Source organism: Enhydra lutris, unplaced genomic scaffold (assembly GCF_002288905.1).
Source record: "Enhydra lutris kenyoni isolate GAN:26980312 unplaced genomic scaffold, ASM228890v2 scaffoldscaffold50, whole genome shotgun sequence".
Lineage (NCBI taxonomy): Eukaryota > Metazoa > Chordata > Mammalia > Carnivora > Mustelidae > Enhydra > Enhydra lutris.
Genome location: NW_019154134.1, coordinates 10,399,452 through 10,417,429, shown reverse-complemented (window position 1 = coordinate 10,417,429; position 17,978 = coordinate 10,399,452). Strand labels below are relative to the sequence as shown.

At 38.9% G+C, this 17,978-nt stretch overlaps 1 protein-coding gene across 2 annotated transcripts in view; it reads left to right on the top strand.

Moving 5' to 3' along the window:
- The window catches only part of LOC111156885 (phosphodiesterase 4D), an 887,389-nt gene that overhangs the window by 159,293 nt on the left and 710,118 nt on the right, over window positions 1-17,978 (top strand). The window lies entirely within an intron of this gene.

Here is a 17,978-nt window from a genome sequence, read left to right as displayed (position 1 = left end):
TTTGGCTTATTTTAGGTAGCAGTAGGTTCTATACACTACCTGCACATTTTGGTAAAATGAATATTATGAGAAAGAAAACAGCTGAAACAAAAAAATAATGAACCTGGTAGTTGGGAAATTGATTTTTTTACACATTTTTTTCAATAGAAAACCAAAGATCATGCCAGAAATGGCAAAGCAAATCAAAGAAATAAATCAGAAATAAGACTTCTAGGAAAAAGGCAGCAAGAAGGAGAGAGAGTCAAAATCTAAACTAGCAACATGGCCATACCCTGGACTGTATTAACATCGTAGATGTAAATAGATGACAAAGGAAATAATATCCCACCCAAAGAAATGTCCAGCCTCAGAATTTTAATTTCAAATAGCTAGAACTCTCACTGGAGAAGTGTTCTTATTTCCTCCAGGATTTTAACTAGATGGCATTTCTGTGTTATTTAGATAAAATGCTCATATGGGAGGTAAGAAAAACCATGCATTATCCAAGCTTAAAAAAGAAATTCTGGAAAAGTCACTTTTCTCTGAATAAGGTATTGTTGAAAAAATTAGAGGTTAAGTATGGGGTAAAAGACATAGTTAAACCCTGGGAGATGCTCTGAGGGAGAGTGATGGCTTCAGACCAGAGCAGGAAAGCTGCTCATTTATTTTCCGCATGGATATTGTTATCTTCTTTATAATGGGTGAATTTGTTTTATGCATATTTTATAAATCAGGCCAGAGTAGGGTGCCAGAGCAGGGAAGCTGACTCTGGTTTATGAATATATCAGAATTTTGATATCCAATGTCCCTTTTGGTTGAGATACTTTTTTAAAATTACACTTCCTAAATTGTACTCATTGTTGAGTAGGTAAGCCTCAGCTCGGTTGCTTGATTTCCAACTGAGTGAAGCAACCTAGAGTTCATCTGAAGGTTATCTGAACTATTTAGACATATTGAGATGTAAAGAAGGCAGGAAATCTCATGAAGACAGGCTTTCTTCTGAAATTTCTGGCACTTCCTTTTCTGGTGCTGTTTGGGGAAACACCAAGAGCACAATTTTCTGACGATATTTTATTTTGGTATATCATGTCTCAGCTAGATCAGGGAGGCATCAAAAGAGCAATGGAAATGGAAAATAAAAATCATAATATCGTTCTCAGTAACTCAGGATGATCCTCCTATCTTTTGTGGCCTAAAAGCATCCAGCAAGGGAGTTGGAAAGAGTACCTCACATCCTCATGTTGGTTCAATGATCCCCAAGACTTTTGTAATATCTATAAGTATCTTTTAGCAAATATTATTCTAGGGAAGCCTGGGTGGCTCAGTTGGTTAAGCAGCTGCCTTTGGCTTGGGTTGTGATCCCGGGATCCTGGGATCAAGTCCCGCATGGGGCTCCTTGCAGGGAGCCTGCTTCTCTCTCTGCCTCTGCCTGCCTCTCTGCCTACTTGTTCTCTCTCTCTGACAAAAAAAATAAAATCTTTAAAAAAAACCCAAATATTATTCTACCTGTGCTTTCATAACTTTGACTAAACACTATGCAGAATTAAAAAAAAAAATTCCAAACTGTTTTGATGTATTTACATTTTTTGCTACCTAAACTGCTGCTACCACTACCACACTCAAATCCTTTGCTCCTCCTATATTAGATGATGAGCCATTTAAATACATGCCTTATATGTTTACCTCAGAATGTTGGTTACTGTGCCTGTTATTCCTGTCCTTCAAATATTTTTAAGTTTATTGAGGTGAAAGTGTTTAATTTGTACATACTGATTACAGAACTGAGTAAGAGCTGTTCTTTGGTTTGAAATAATTTGCCCTCTAGTTGAAAAAATAAATTCCATTGGAAGGCATTTAAGTAAGGTAATCATGTTGCTCTACAACATACTCTCCGAATCTTAGTGGATTGACACCCTAAATGGTTTCATCTGCTGCTGCTTCTCAGGGGCATGTATGCTACCCTGGAGTGTTTCAGCAACCTGGGATCCTACCACTTTGTAGCTCCACTATTTATGACACATGATTTTTAAGGATACCATGCTCAGTGGAATCAGGGGAAAAGAATGGGAAGATGAAATGTGTGAGTTTTTATGAGGCAGGCCTAGAAATACACATATCACTTATTCCTTGGTTAGAACTCAGCTCAATGGTCACATCTAACTGCAAAGGACGATGGGACATATTTTCAGCTATTTCCAGGAACAAGATCAAACAGATTGGGTGAATAGCTAGCCCATTTCAATCACAGAACATTATCGCCACCTGCCTTACCCTTTATACCATAGTTGAATTCATGGAATAACATTTATGATGACCAGCCCTTTAACATCTCTGCACACTTCCTGGATGAGAGTCTTACAGAGAAATTCTATTTGTTGGCAAGTCTATTGATTGGGATGTCCTTGCTAATATACAGTTGAAATCTCCTTCCCTGTAATTGTTATGCTTGGGTCCAGGATCTGCTTTGAAAACCACACAGCCTGAATCTCTCCTCTCTCCCTAATATAGCCCTTAAGGTAAGAGGCATGGAGTAACCTACTAGAAAGCCAGGACCTTGTTCAATTATTCCTCATACACCCATTAATCAATATTTTCAGTGTTAACAGTTTTTTTTTTTTTCTCTTAAACAAATTGTTCTCTTAACTAAACATCCTAACACATTCCACCTTTATTGTACTATATTTACCAGGTTGATTGTGGTTATTCTTATCCAAAATTCATTTGGATTTTCATGACCCTTTTCAAGAGTAGCATACTGAGTTGACACAATGCTTCAGGTGTTGTGTGACTTATGCGGAGAGCACCTAAGCAAAAGCTAGCCTACCTGAGGTTTTGTTTTGTTTTTTTTAAAGATTTTATTTATTTATTTGACAGAGAGATCACAAGCAGGCAGAGAGGCAGGCAGAGAGAGAGGAGGAAGCAGGCTCCCTGCCAAGCAGAGAGCCCGATGCGGGGCTCGATCCCAGGACTCCGAGATCGTGACCTGAGCCGAAGGCAGCGGCTCAACCCACTGAGCCACCCAGGCGCCCCGCCTACCTGAGTTTTAATTCTTACTTCCCATTTACAAGTTGTATGATTTTAAACAAGTTACTTGTCATAATGCCTCAATTTTCCCATTACCCAGTTTCCTGGGAATAGTAAAAAATCTTTTAGGGTGTTGTGGTTTTATTTAGTATGTGTAGATTACAGTGTACTGTACAGGGATCTGCATTGAATGAGTGTCATTGTAAGTAAATATTTTCCTTATTACATGTAATACATGTCTATTATTCCAGCCTTGGTCTGCCTGGATCTTCAGGATCACTTGATGATTATCTCGTCAGTTGTTTGTGAATGGATTGGGCTAAAGAGAAAATATGCAAAGAGACCAAGAGTTTGCAAGAATAATAGGTGTATGTCAGTTTCATGACTATGGAAAAGGAGAAGGCAGAGAGGAGATATATTCCTGAGGTGGAACCATAGAACTTGACGCCTCTCCCCTTCCTACCCCAGTCCACATGTCATTCAAATCTCTTTGTTCCTGAGAGCTTCCTCCTGTTCCCCCAAATGAAAATAATCTGCCGCTTCTTCAGAATCTATAGCAGTTCTCTCAATGATTATTCATAATAATTACATCACTAGCAAATGTTTATTGAACAGTGTTTTTTTTGGGTTTGGGGTTTTTTGTTTTTTTTGGTCTTGTACTGTGTGTTAAACTAGAACCCTCTATGTCTGTGCTTTTTACCACTCTGTTTTATCATTTTTACTTAATATTTAGTTCCTTCTAGTCTAGTGATTATAGACAGGACTCTGCTTTCATCTGAGTAAGGGATTCCCTCTAGATGTCGAGAACTCCAAAGTCAGCCGTGATCTCTGGCGAAGAAAACATAATTTCCAATATAAGTTTACTTCAGGAAAATCAGAGAGCCAGGAAAATCTTTGTTTTTCAGGTTTTCTTTTTAATGTACACTGTGAATGAAGAAAAGTGTTCTAGAGGGTATATAAGTAAAATTAGGGATTAAGGTTTCTCCGGGTAGGTTGGTATCTTAGGTAATATTTGTTGTATGCCTTACCCTCACAAATTCTGTGTATACATGTGTGTTTTTAGTTATAACATTTAAAGGTAGAAGAACCAGTTAATAACATCCTTAACAAAATAATTTCTTTAGATATATTTTTGAAAGGCCTCTTGCAGGAGACTTTTAGGTAATTTAAAGATTTTTAGGGAGCTAGATAAGTGCTTTTGGCCATATTTTTATTTATTATAGATTTCTCTTTATCTGGCTTTGGCATTAGATATAAAACTGTTCATGTTTAAAAGTAAACATTTGCTTTCTTGAGTCATAATTTCTTCAGCAACTGTACTTGTTTTTATGGTTATTAAAAGAGAAATATGCTATAAATTTTCTTCAAATTACAGAAGGGAGGAAAAAACCCTTCCCTATCTATAAAGGAGTAATCTAGCCATTTAGAGAGTTTATAGCGTGCACACACACATGCACACACGGGCACATGAGTAGGTTTTCAAAGCCAGTGTTATTGATGGTATTTGAGGACTCTCTCCCTTGCTCTAGTTCTCCTATATTTGCCCTGTGTAACTTTAAGGTGATCTTTTCTCTGTCCTTTATGGTACAGATATCCAGAGACAGGCATTGCTAGTGTTTTCTGAGGAGCTGAGAACCCAGAGGTGAGCTGTGGGTATAGTGTGATACCAGGAGGTGGGAAGGAAGTTTCTGGGGAAATTATCTGGGGAGCACAACAGGAAGTACTGCAGGCATGTTGGGTGAGGTCACTTGGCTGAATCTTTAGCTGTGTCCCTGGTGTAATTGGCTGTCTATTTTCAGCGGAAATCTTGGGGGCACTGGAAGTTAAGGGTGTCTGTAGCTTTTAAAAGATTGATTTGCCTTTCCTACAAATCAGAACACCCCAGGAGGATATTCTTCTTAAAGAAGTTGCCAATTGGCTTGCAATATTTAAGAAATTACAAAGAAAAAACTTTAACAAATGGTTGCTGAGGCAAAATGAAGAAAATGCTGAAATGACCTGGCAGTTTATTACACCTATGTGCTTTCTGTGACTTTTGACATTTATATCAAATCAAGAGAGAACACATGAAGCACGTCTACACCAGCTGAAGCCATTTCTACTAATGGTAAATATACCTTTAAGCAAAAACAATCTTTTTTGTAAACTTGGCAAAAGTGTTGAATTGAGAAGAAAAGAAAAGAATTGAATCTCCGAGTTCATTAAAATTATTTTTCAATCATGGTTTTAATTTTCACAGTCACTCTTTGTATACATATCCTTATAAGTAACAAGTTCCTGTGAGGTTAGGTAATTAAATGAGCTCCAGCACTTTTTATGTTTTTTTTAGACCGGAAGTTGCTAAAATTATTCTTCAAGTAGCAGTTTCAGGAAGAAGTTTTATTATCACCAGTGTAGCAAAATTATGTCATTGTTTTTTTAATGGATTTGCTTTTGAAAAGAAATCATGTTTTTAAAACTGTGATCACTTTAGTAGAGTTGAAGCCCTCTATTTCTAGCTCCACTGGCCACTTATATTTGACCTTAGTTACTCAACCTTTTTCAATTGTAGAGTCTCTATTTAAAAGTCATATGGTTATAAAGGCATTTGATATTTACAAATAAAAAATTGACTAATTAAATTTACAAAGTGATAACAAACTATGGTACATTTAAGATAAGTAATTAAAAACAAGTTCCAGCTTGGTGTTGTGAGTGAGGTAGACGCCACATGGGTGAAAAGAGGGACAGAATTCTTTAATAATTCTGTGACTCATTAAAAGGCTGCAGGGCCTTCAGAATGAAAATCAGTTGGTATTCACTCTAAGATACAATCTAGAAGCCATGATTTTAGGTAGGAAATATGGAAATCTATAGATAATAAAAAATCTAATTAAAATTTTCTTTTATGGCATCTTCAATTATATACCATTTCAATGTATCAGCCTCTTCTGGATATATAAAATAGAAAAAAATCATTTTATCTTTCATGTTAAAGGCATAAATGCTCTCTGTTTCACATGAAGTACTTATTCACAAAATGAGATCGTCAGTTGATATGAGAAGAATCATCCAACTTCATTTTGGAATAAAAACTTTAGGTTCATAATAACATAGCTTATAATCTTAGATTTATTATAACATAGCCCTTAATGATTTTGTTCCAGCTCAGCGTCAGGTTCTTTTTTTTTTTTTTTTAAAGATTTTATTTTTATTTATTTGACAGAAATCACAAGTAGGCAGAGAGGCAGGCAGAGAGAGAGGGGGAAGCAGGCTCCCTGCTGAGCAGAGAGCCTGATGCGGGGCTCCATCCCAGGACCCTGGGATTATGACCTGGACCAAAGGCAGAGGCTTTAACCCACTGAGCCACCCAGGCGCCCCCAGCGTCAGGTTCTTTATGTACATTGGCCTTCAAAACAAACAAGAATTGAATTTAAGTATCATTAGCTGTATTTTCATATGCAGATGCTAGGGTCCACAAACATTTTTGTATAACCAAGATCATGTAGCTCTGAAGCCATGAAGTAAGTTGAGTTCAAACTTGAACAAAGGTCTAACTTTCTATCCTGCATTCTTTCAGCAAAGCAACCCTTGAGCTAAGAGTCACATTGACATTTATGTCTCTACCTTGAATGTATATTGAGGCAAAAACAATGAGTGTTCAGTGACTTTACCAGAATAGTGGTGAAGTTCACAGAAGGGCAGGGGCAGAATTCATTCTTGGTGTAGAATCTCAGTTTTTTTTATTATTCTACAAGCTACACATGTAGCTTGTAGAATGTAGTTGTTCTTTTTATTATGAAAGTGAATGTATGTACAGGAGAAATATATGTCTTTGGTGAAGGAGGGCTTCAGAGTCAATAGAGAGTATTCTGATTCAGAGTAGTTTTTAAAATAAGACTGGCATAAAAACAAAACCAGTCAGAATAATTTTATTTTCAATGATTCAGAGGAAAAGGCAAGGAAGGCTTGGGCTCTAAATCGATCAACTCAAAAATCTATTAATGTTTAGTTCCAGAAGAGCCAGCTGGAAATGATGGTCTGCAGGCTCAAGTCACTAAGCAACAGAGCAGCAAACTGCTTGGTAACTAGAGCCGGCCTGACTCACAGGCTGGCTGCGAACGACCGGATAGCCGGATAGGCGGATAGGAGGACCAAAGCCCATCGTACCTCAAAACAATCTCCTTCTGTTCATCTGCCAGCCTTCATTCCAGATCTCTTCATTATGGGCTCGTCCCCTTGACTTAACAAGATACCTTCTTTTTGAATAGAACTGTCTCTGGGGCCAGAAATAAATGCTGTCTTTCCTCTTTCAAGTGACAGTTCTGAGATTGTCTTCTTCGGGTCAGGACATCATTTGAAAATGTAAGGTTTAATGAAAGAAAAGGAGTGAGAACATTGGGAATCAGTGGCCTGACTTTGGGTGTTTGTGAGCCAGTATATACAGGGCCAAATTGCCTGACTTCATTTGGTGATACCTGTCTTTGAACTCTGAGAGCACAACACCTTGCTATTTGTTTGTCATTTTATATCTTCTGCTATCTTCTATTTCATGGGTGCAATTTGCCTGTATAGCTGAACTGTTAGTTCCTAAAATGTGGCAATCTCTGTATCCATCTGGAGTGCCAAGTGACACCTGTATAATACTCATTTAGTAAATATTTGTTGTTTAATTGAGAAACATCTCTTCCATTACTGTGCCTCTTATGCTAACCTGCCAGGGAGATCCATACTCTTCCAGCCTTAAAGTCCTGGTAATGTGGTATTTGAATGCTCTAGTGGAAAGAAATTTCAAACTCAATGATTAACCATTTATATGGACTTTGTCACCATGAGTTTGTGCCTGTGTGTGTGTGTGTGTGTTTGTGTGTATTCTGGGTTTGCACACACTAGACTGGTTTAATTTAACTATGGTATATATGTATGAATTAGTATGTAAGAGTATCTCAAATTTGTCAAGTATATGCATTTTAACAATATTTAGTTTACATTTTGAAAGTAAATTATGCCTGTTGTATTTATAAAGACAATAAACTTACATAAATATATTTGTGATTCTTAGGAAATTACTGAATAACTAGCTGCTTGTAAAGCTCTAATGACTAATCCTTATCTCTTAGAATTCATAGTGGTTAAATTATACACCAAGACCTAAGCTTATAAAGGAGATGTCAAGATTTTGAGGAGAAGTTTAAAAAAAAAGAAAAAAAACACCTTTTATAGTTCCTTTTTTAGGATGACAATTTAGAGAAACTTTGAACTGGCAGAAACTAAGCATCAGTTCTCCAAAGTAGATCTTCAGAATAAGTAAAATTGAATAATAGGAAACCTTTTTGAATATATTTAGCATAGAAATGTTATTTTAATGTAAATATTTTCTCTATAGTTCAATCTATATTTATTTTTACATTGTGGTAATTTCAAACCAACCAAATTTCCTTTCCATTACCCTTATGAGTAGCTCTCTGATCAAATTAGCCATTATTAAAATAAAGTGGTTTCCTCTGTATATTGTTATTAATAGGGTATGTGTTTTTTTTTCATATAGGACTGATTTCATATTTATGTTTACATATGATGAGTGTGTACTGTTGGTCTTTGGAAGTAAGCAACTTTCTGATTGATAAGGATACTTAGATTATCATTTCTGCTTATTTACCTTCTTTAGGTTTATAGTATTTGTTTTCTTTGCTTTATTCTTTGCAGCGTGATTTTTTTTTTATGACTCTCTATTGAGTGAGTGCCAAAGAGAACAACATATGATTTATGGGTAGTAATAACTAAGCCATATATGTATAGGAGGCTGATGATGCACAAAGTTGAATGATGTGGCTCTCTTCTGAATAGGACCTGGCTTCCTTTAATAAAGCCTTCTTATTAATAACAATAGCAATATCATTAATAGTGTGATCATTCCTGTATCACCTTTCCAGTTTAAGGTCCATCCATGAATCATTTGCACTGTTTTACACTTAATTTTTATAATGGACTTACATTTTTATTTAAAGGTCTATATGTTTAGGAAAGAAGCTTTGTAACATTACTGTAAATTGGAAACCTGTGTCATTTATCATGCATAGAAAATCACTGAAACAAATACAGGTAAGAAAGATTGTACAGATTCAAGTGTAGCAGGGTTCTATGACCGGCTGAAGGTTCTGAGCCTGAAGTCTGCTCTCTGTTTAAAATGGTAGTTAGCAAGTAATACAGAGATGTGAAAGACCAGTTAAGCCTTTCTCCTTAAGACAGTAAGAATGACAGAAAGAGATTTGGAAAGGAAATAACCTTCTCATCATTTAATTCAGCACTTAAAAATTCACTAAACCATAGCACCTATGCCTAAAAACCATCCTGGTGCAACATTAGACCTTATAATACACTAGCCTGGTGATCCTTGAACCACTGGGACTTCCACTGTTGGAAGAAGGACATTGGTCCTTACAGACTTTTCACATCTGAATTGCTCAGTTGAAAGTAAACACACTGAATTTGGACTGTGTAATTCCAATTCTGAAGCGGAACGTGAGCTGTTGTTACCCTGTTTTACCACTGCCCTCTACTTACTACCTACCTGGTAGCTACACAGATGTAAATAAATATAGAACTGGTCCATGAAAAATGTGTACCCTCTAATGGCAGCTTTCAAGCCAAAGAGCACCAACATGAACATTTTAAGAGTGTAGGATCACCATACAAATAATTGAAAGCTGAGCAAGTGAGGGGTCTGATTTTTCTGTACCTCTGTAATCTTCTGAAGAACTTACTTAATTCTAGACTCAAACTCCCGCATAGGACAGGCTTTGTAATTCACAAGGCCCAATGTAAAGTAAAAATACAGAAACACTTGCTCAAAGGAGTGTGAGGAATTTCTTGACCGCAAAAACAGAGCCTTCAGTCCAGCACAGGGCCCTTTGGAGAGTGTGGTCCTTACACAGACGTCTATGTGGTCATGTCTATGGAACTGGCCTTGCACCCTCAGCAGATCTCAGCTTGGGCCCCAGAAGTCACATCTGTGGACAGCTCTACGAGTGACGCTGGAACCATCATTTGACAGACTTTTCTTAGAGGAACATCTCCCATTGGTCACCTCCTTCTCTTTTTACACTATAGAGACTCCAGAAGACTGATATGCTTTGGAGTAAAAAGTGAAAGTCAACAGTGCACCAACTGTAAAGTAAGGAGGAGCATTATCTTCCCTTCATCTTGAGGGTTTTCTTCACAGTGGAACAAGTGCATGCATAAATTAAAAGCAGTTTTGCCTTTGCATTTAAAATCACTTACTGATATGCTCAGCATCAGCAATGACAGTATGCTATTAGCATTTGATACTATTGCTGACCCCTCCTTGAAACACTCTTATTCACTGGTTTAACTCTTATTTCTCTGAGATCTCTCTTCTCCTCCTTCATTGACTTCATTTCCAGCACGTTAAATTGAAGTGCCCTCTCATTATGTAATTAGCCCTTTGGCCTCATTACAGCATGCTCCCTGCACCGTCCACCTGAAGTCTGCCCCAGCACCAGTTGCTAGCTTCATTTAAAATATGACAAAACCCGGGGACGCCTGGGTGGCTCAGTTGGTTGGACGGCTGCCTTCGGCTCAGGTCATGATCCCGGGGTCCCGGGATCGAGTCCCACATCGGGCTCCCAGCTCCATGGGGAGTCTGCTTCTCCCTCTGACCTTCTCCTGGCTCATGCTCTCTCTCACTGTCTCTCTCTCAAATAAATAAATAAAATCTTTAAAAAAAAAATATGACAAAACCCAACTCTTAAGCCTGGCTCAAGATCTGTGTGTCGCTTCTGGACATTTCCACTTGGGAGCTCTACTCTCACCTCAGATATAATGTGAAAAACTGAGCTCACTGTTTCCCCACTTCTGGTTTTTCTATTTCTGTTCCTAGAACCACTGCTTTCTCAGTCATGTTTGACTTCTCTTTTGCCCTTTCTCTGGCTAGGCCTATAGATTAGTTCATCTGATATTGCTTGCTTTTCTGTTTTTTCCTGATACCACTATCTGTTTTAGCATCAGCCTCATGTTTGGGCTAGTTCAAAAACATCCTAACTATCTTTGTGCCACCAGTCCCTTCCCTCTGAGGATCTGCTACCTGTGCTGTCTCCTTAATTACCTCCAAGTTCTGCCATCTCTTCCCCCTATCTATGGTGGGGGTAAGCTGATGTTTTTCTGTAAAGGGCCAGAGAGTAAATGTCTCAAGCTTTATGGGCCACGGCCTCTGTGGCATCTACTCAGTTATGTCACTGTAGTGCCAAAGCGGCCCAAGACATAAAATTGTTATCTCAATGAAACTAGTTACAAAAAATTATAGGAGGCTGGATTTGGCCCACTGGGCCATATTTTACCAATCCCTGGTCTGCAAGATAAAGTTAAGAGTCCTCTACTTGGCATCTAAGTCTATATCATCCGTTCTAAACCTGTCTCTACAAATCTTATCTGGTATTGGTTCCTGTGGCTACTTCACAGCATTTATTCTGGAGCTGAGTCTTGAGCAGGGTTTCTCAGCATTGCCACTGCTGACATTTGGATCTAAATAATGCTTTGTTATGGGGGCTATCCTGTGTATTGTAGGATGTTGGGAGCACCCCGACCACTATCCATGAGATGTCAGTAATCCCATCCTATTATGAAAATCCTAAAGGCTTCCAAACATTGTCAAATATTCCCCAGAGTGGGTGGGTGCAAATTGTGCTTAGTTAAGAACCACTGATCTAGAGAATAAGCTTTATGAAGGGAGAAATGAGTTCCGCTTCATTCACTGTGTCCCTAGCTAGTACAGTCTTGTGACACAGAAAGATGTCTGGAAACATACTGTCTGGTCCAGCTTTGCTCCTCACATACTGTGAGCTCTTAGACGCATCTTTTATACTCTACAGGCCACCTTTAAGTTCATCTGAAAAATGGAACTAATCATAAAATCATTCAAAAGTTCAAATGATAAACTTAATAAAAAAAATCTTTGAAAAGAATAAAGTGCTAATCAAGTATAATGTGAAAATAGTATTGGTGGGACACTATGGGTAATCTGAACCTCTTGAAATCTGGAAGTTTGATCACCTCACAAACTGTGTCTACCCCCTGAAAATCATTGTATGGGATGCTATTAGGGCATTGTCTTTGCTCTCAAGAATTATGATCTGATGGGGCATAGAATGTGATTACTCAAGTAACTGAAACAGCAGCCATAACTGCAAAGAGTGGAAGGAGTTTTTAGGAGGCAGAGATTTGTTTCTGGAAGTGGGACTCCCTTGAGATTTGAGATGGAGTATGAAATGGTATGGTCACAAAGAAGGGCCTGAGCATTTTGTTAGATTATTTAATTAATCATCACTATAATTGAATTAGGTAGAATTGATTTATTTGCCTTCTTTTCTTCTAAATTTTTATTAAATTCTAGTTAACATTTAGTGTAATATTGGTTTCAGGAGTAAAATTTACTGATTCTTTACTTACATACAACACTCAGCGCCCATCACAACAAGCACCCTCCTTCATACCCATCACCATCTAGTCCATCCCTGCCACCTCCCCTCCAGCCACCCTCAGTTTGTTCCCTATCATTAAGAATACCCTTTTTTTTTTTTTTTAAAGATTTTATTTATTTCTTTGACACAGAGAGAGAGATTGCAAGTAGACAGAGAGGCGGGCAGAGAGAGGGGGGAGGGAAGCAGATCCCCTGCTGAGCAGAGAGCCTGATGAGGGGCTCGATCCCAGGACCCTGAGATCATGACCTGAGCTGAAGGCAGAGGCTTAACCCACTGAGCCACCCAGGCGTCCCTAGAATACCTTATTTTAATGGTTTGTCTCCCTCTCTCTCCTCTTCTTTTTCCCTTCCCACAATGTTCACCTAATTACCATATTTTTAAAAGGGAAAAATGAGGCCTAGAAAGGAATTTGATATGAACATAAAACCTGGGAGATTTCAGTAGGGAGGGAAATGGAGTGAAGTATGGAAGGAGAAGAAATAGCAGATGAATTCTTTTTGTCAAAGGAACAACTGAATCTCAATGGGAACTACATGGGGTTTGTGTGAGTTTGAGTCCAGCTCAGAGTACCTCGGGGGAAGGTAGGCTGGAATCAGGTTTTGAACATCATCTAGCATACTCTGTCTCCCTCCCTCTCTCTCTCTCTCTCTCTAACAAACAAAGACACCAGTGATTTATAGGCTTAAATGAAACACAGTCAATTTTATCTTCCTTAACAGCTTCACTCCAACCAAATAAAGGGAAGTGACATTTTGAGTTATTACCCCATGCTAAGCTTGCTAAGCTTCAAGTGTGTTCACTGAACACTCTCAATAGTTAGAGTGTGAGAGTCAGTGCAATTAGACCAATCTACACTATTTTCAGTTAGATAATATCCTACTCCTTCTAAGATAATCCTCCTGAAATAGCAGAATACACAATTTTCTTTCCATTCAAATCAGATGTTTCCATTCCACTGGTGGCACTTAGTTCCAGTGCATAGAACAGAGACATTATTTACAAGGACTGTGCCTGCGTTTTCATTAAGTTGCAAGAGAATGCAATACTTAGAACACATCTAGCTGTTCTGAGGGTCTCTGTACAGAAAACCATCTTACTCTGAAGACATTTTATCTGTTTCCACACTGGCTCACCAGGGTAAAAATCAGAAGCTGAATATCCTGCTATCCTTTCATCCATTCAAAAAAATAATTTCTGAGTGTCTACTTTGTATCTGTCACTCTTCTAGGGATATAGCACTAACAACAACAACAACAAAAAGATAAAATTCTTCCCCTATGGAGCAGTATTCTAATGGGGGTGTGGGGGACAACATACAAATAAATATTTCAGTGGGTCAGAGGATGATAAGTACAGCATAGAAGAATAAAGCAGGGCTAGGGGCACCTGGGTGGCTCAGTGGGTTAAAGCCTCTGCCTTCAGCTCAGGTCATGATCTTAGGGTCCGGGGATCAAGCTCCATATCGGGCTCTCTGCTCAGCAGGGAGCCTGCTTCCCTTCCTCTCTCTCTGCCTACCTCTCTGCCTACTTGCGATCTCTCTCAGTCAAATAAATAAATAAAAATCTTTAAGAAAAAAAAGAAGAATAAAGCAGGGCTGGAGGATAGAGTTTTGTATAAGCTTTTTGGGGTGGACTCTATAAGGTGACATTTGAGCAGGGATTGAAGGGAAGTGATTATACAATAATCTAGGGGAAGACCATTTTAGGCAGAAATGAGGTGTGCAAAGGCCCTGAGGGAGGATATGATGGTGTGTTTGAGGGAGGGGAATGTTGTAGAGAACGAGAGCAGAGTGATCAAAGAGGGCTAGATCATGCATTGTTTTGAGGCTGGAGTAAAGGATTTGACAATATGGGAAGATCTTTTTTCTGGGTGGTATATCAAAGAAAGGAGGATTAACAATGGGAGTATCTGCCTAAGGGGGTCATAGTCTGTCTTGAGTTTTATAAGAATTGTCCAGGCTCCCATATGGCAAATACAGATGTGGGGAAGAGGTAAAAATAGGGAAACCAGTTAAGACATTATTGCAGGAATCCAGGTGAGATACAATGATGGTGCAGACTAAATAGTAAAATGGTCATGATACTTTCTGGAAATAGAGAAGAGCAAGAAAAACATTTCTCCTTTACGGGCCGTGGTACAAAAATGTAGAAGGCACCACTCGGGGCTGAAGTAAAGCAGCATTGTCAATGGGCAGCTAGTACTGATTACACAATAAGGTGCAGGAGACAGACACAGAGAAGAGGTTGAGAATACAGGGGATTTTACTGAGGACAGAGTAGGAGCAGTGGAGAGTTTGGAGTTTTGGGGGAGGGCTGGGGATTTAAACCAGATGAGGGGGTTTACAGGGCCTCTGAGGATGAGAGACTGGTGATGAGCAATATCTTGGCAGTCTTGGGGTCCTTGTGGTGATGAGTGTGAGTCAAAGACAAGGATCTCAGTGGAGGCTGTGCGGTTAGAAAAGCACAACTCATCAGCTGGGATGGCCATTCTTTTGGGTCTGTTTTTTCTTTCTTTATATTTTTATTTTTTATTTTTTAAAAGATTTTTATTTATTTATTTGACAGACAGAGATCACAAGTAGGCAGAGGAGATAGAGAGAGAGGACGAAGCAGGCTCCCCATCGAGCAGAGAGCCTGATAATGGGGCTCGATCTCAGGACCCTGGGACCATTACCTGAGCTGAAGGCAGAGGCTTTAACCCACTGAGCCACCCAGGCGCCCCTGGGTCTGTTTTTTATAACTGAGGCTCACTAATTCACCTGTAGCTTATTTACAGAAATGACAGGGAGAGGCAGTGGAACTGGGCTGGCCAGGTCCACCCGGCTGTCTTCATTCCAGCTTTTTGTCTAGTAATGCTGTGTTCCTCCCACCTCTTACCATATACTTATGCTGGAGGGATGAGAGGTGTGAGAGAAGATGCTGAAAGGCAAGTAGGAAATTGCTAGTTTCCAGATGTATGGCCCTGGGGCAGATTTCCTAATATGAACTTGCCATTTTGTTCATGCACTGGGTAGAAAAATTCCTCTTATGCAGCATGATGTTACAACTAGAGATTGAAGAACCAAAATATTTCTTTTTTTTTTTTAACATTTTATTTATTTATTTGACAGAGATCACAAGTTGGCAGAAAGGCAGGCAAAGAGAGAGAGAGGAGGAAGCAGGCTCCCTGCTGAGCAGAGAGCCCAATGCAGGGCTTGATCCCTGGACCCCGGGATCATGACCTGAGCCGAATGCAGAGGCTTTAACCCACTGAGCCACCCAGGCACCCCTGAGCCAAGTATTTCTGAAAAAAATATGCATACTTGCCCCAGTGCTTCATACATGTCATTATAATGATACTGATTTTATTAAATACATAGGTTTTCTGTATAGGCAATAAAATATTTCCAAAAGAAAGCAGGACTATGCCACATTTTAACATTTATATGGGAATGGTTTCATGAACCTATCTGTAAACAGAACAAATATGAAATGGATAGAACATAGATAGCTTTCTCTTTGGAGTTCGAATTGTTGGTTTGTGTTGCCTGCTTGCTTATTTATATTGTGTGAGCTAGCTGGCTGGTATTAAGAAATATGATCTTTTGTGTCTTAAGAGTGTGCCCTGCAAAGCAACATGTACAAACTTTTTTTTTTTCTTGCCCTAAGGGAAAGGGCGAGCCCTGGCACCTTTTAACCTGTGAGGATTATGTAGCTCTTGCTGTGATTGATTCATTGGCTTCTCTTCCAGAAATGCTCCCGGTATGTGTTTTATGTTCTGACAGAGCCATGGCTTTGCTGATCCGCACGTCACCCCTTTGAAGACGTGGGCATGCTTTGTACATTTGCTCCTGTAGCCTGGGAAGTATATTTCAACACACTGGCCAGAATTGGCTAGAACATGCCTGTCACTCCCAGCTGACTCTAATGACGCTCTTGCCAACATAGATTTACATCAGCACAGTTCTTAACTGGAAAAAGTTCATTTGGAATATACAGAGTAGCCCATTTAAAAGAGGCTTGGCATCAATTTGAAGAGGACTGCATTTTAAGGGAAGTATTGTAAGAAATACACTGTCAATGGAATGTTCCACAGAGCCCAGAATTATAATCAGCATTACTCAAGAGTTTTCCCCCTAGAAACCATATGTCACTCACTCCTAAGGAGTTGGTTATCCTGAAGAAAATCACTCTATTCCAGACTTGCCTTCTTAGCATGCTAGAAATGTAGGCATTTCTGGCCTCTTCTCTTCCTTTCTACATAATCCTAACTCTGTATTCATTAAAGAGAGTATGACATGCTCCAGCTGATGACATGCACTATGATGTAACAACATTGCTTATTGCCTGCCCCGCATTCAGTTTGGCAACTCAGTGGATAAACAGATTTTTACTATTAGCATGGAACCTTTTGGCATTTGTCCATCTTGCTTTTTGACTCATCCTCAATATCCTAATAAATGTTTGGGATAGGCATATTACTCAGATACTTGCGTCCACAGACAGGAAACTAGGCACTCAGAAATAAAACCTATTACCATAGCTATTCAGAAAAAAATATAAAAAAACTGTCTTTGATGTCCAAAAGAAAAATTCAGTATCGGTGACACATGACCTTTGATTACTGTTATTATGACCCTAAACTATTCACCCTTCATTTTCATCATTCTAGTCTATTCCAAGTCATTACAGTAATGGAAACAACTGAAAGGGTTTGCAATTTTTACCCCTCTTCTCATGACAGCCAACAGGACTTTCAATGACACAGGCTTTGATCCGCCTGCTTTTAAATCTCTTAAGCAGGGAAGCTCTAGGCAGCTTCTTCTCAGAAGATCTTATAATCCTAATAGACCTCATCATAAATTCTATACTTTGCTTGTTTAGGCACATCAAAGTCAAGCTTTATACCAGGGGCCACCTGGGAAGTTAAGGTCATCAGCTTCTTGTTATACCTACTGGGTCACTGTCATGCCTAGAAATAATAAAGGTTACTGTGCAAAGTGATCAAAAGTTGTGGACTACAGTATAGAAATCTTTTTTTTTTTTTTAAAGATTTATTTATTTGACAGAGAGGGCTCACAAGTAGACAAAGAGGCAGGCAGAAAGAGAGAAAGGAGGGAAGCAGGCTCCCTGCTGAGCAGAGAGCCTAATGTGGGGCTCCATCCCTGGACCCTGGGATCATGACCTGAGCTGAAGGCAGAGGCTTTAACCCATTGAGCCACCCAGGTGCCCCAGTATAGAAATCTTAAAGAATATGTTCTGCCTTGTTGTTTCTTCTGCTGTGTTTTGTTGAGAACTAATACTGTTGTAATTAACTCCAAAGTGTTCTATGCTGTTTGCATTTAGAATGGAGGGAAAAAATATATAGAAATAAGTTCTTTCTCCTGTGAATTAACACATGAAACTATAATTATCAGAGCCAAGATGCAACACTTTAAAGAGATGAATTTATAAGCCTATCAGAAGGTAGGATTGGTCAGAATTTGGGTAGGCATAAAAGACAATCACAAAAGAAACAGTT